This window comes from Amphimedon queenslandica, unplaced genomic scaffold (genome assembly GCF_000090795.2).
Source record: "Amphimedon queenslandica unplaced genomic scaffold, v1.1 AMPQUscaffold_10621, whole genome shotgun sequence".
Classification (NCBI taxonomy): Eukaryota; Metazoa; Porifera; class Demospongiae; order Haplosclerida; family Niphatidae; genus Amphimedon; species Amphimedon queenslandica.
The window spans coordinates 5,802-7,112 of NW_003549123.1; positions in this window are offsets into that span (position 1 = coordinate 5,802).

Consider the following 1,311-nt stretch of genomic DNA (forward strand, 5'->3'; position numbering starts at 1 on the left):
ATAGTAGCAATAATAGATTTACAATTTTATATTAATATAGTTTATTGTACAAAGTCAAAATAAGCAGTTAACAGCCAACATTCTACTTTGACTGCCAAAAATACTAACAACAAGGACAAATCATTGTCCTTGACAAATCATTGATTCTGACTTAAGTGCAATGAGCAATAAAAATAATAATGAGTTTTTATGGGCTATACCGTACGGTTGGTAAATTTCATGGGGCATTAATTTTCGTTAATTTTGTTGTTAATTTTTATCCATGAAATTTTAACCCTTACCCACCCACACATAAAAACTAATTAACGGGCCATGCAGAGCTCTAACTACCATTTCCAAGCCAGTGGAGTAGGCTCATGCAGATTATGCTCACTAATGCTTAAATTATTTGATGCAGCATTGCTCATAAAATGTCATGATTATTCTTCAAAAATAGTACATTATGCTCTCAATTATGCTTTAAAACCAACCAAAACTATACATTATCATAGCAAAAATTAATTAATTGATGTATTAATGCATGGTCTGAAGGTGCAGTAGAAGTAAAAACTCAAGAAAATTCTGTTGATTTCCAAGGGTACTTTTAAAATTCAAAAAGACTGCAGCTAAAAAACAATTCAGACATCTCAGTGATCTCTGTAACCATTAAATTCAGTATATTTTGCCTTTTATGCTAGTAATTTCCGGATATTTCCCAATTATGCTAGCATAATTCTTGTATTCTTCTACCTAGTTATTATGCTCATTTTTATGCCAGCATAATCTGCACCTCCCTACAGTGGAGGAGCCAGAGTCTTTGTCTATTACTCTATATTCTACTATGAGCCATGTGTTGGAAGCTAGTGCTGTAGATCCAAGTGAAAATAAGTTTGCTAACTGCCATCCACGAATATTTGTACCCACGAATATTAGCTTCTAAGGACATTTTGGAGAAAACACGAAATTTTGGACCCTCGAATATTACCAACCGTACATTTTCTGATACATATTGATGTCTTTATGCTGTGTAGAAAGTTTGAGCTGATTTCCACTTCAATTTTTCAAGTTACGACCATTTTAAGAAAATGCCAAAATTCTGACAAATACCCAAGGCTATATAGCCCATGGTTTTTTTCAAAAAATGGCTCCAAAATCACCCCAAATTTTTATTACATTTTCTGATACAAATTGATGTCCTCATGCTGTGTAAAAAGTTTGAGCTGATTCCAACAAATTTTTTTTGAATTATGGCTATTTTAAGAAAACACCAAAATTCTGAAAAATACCCAAGGTTATAGCCCATGGTTCTTCCCAAAAAATGGCTTCGAAATT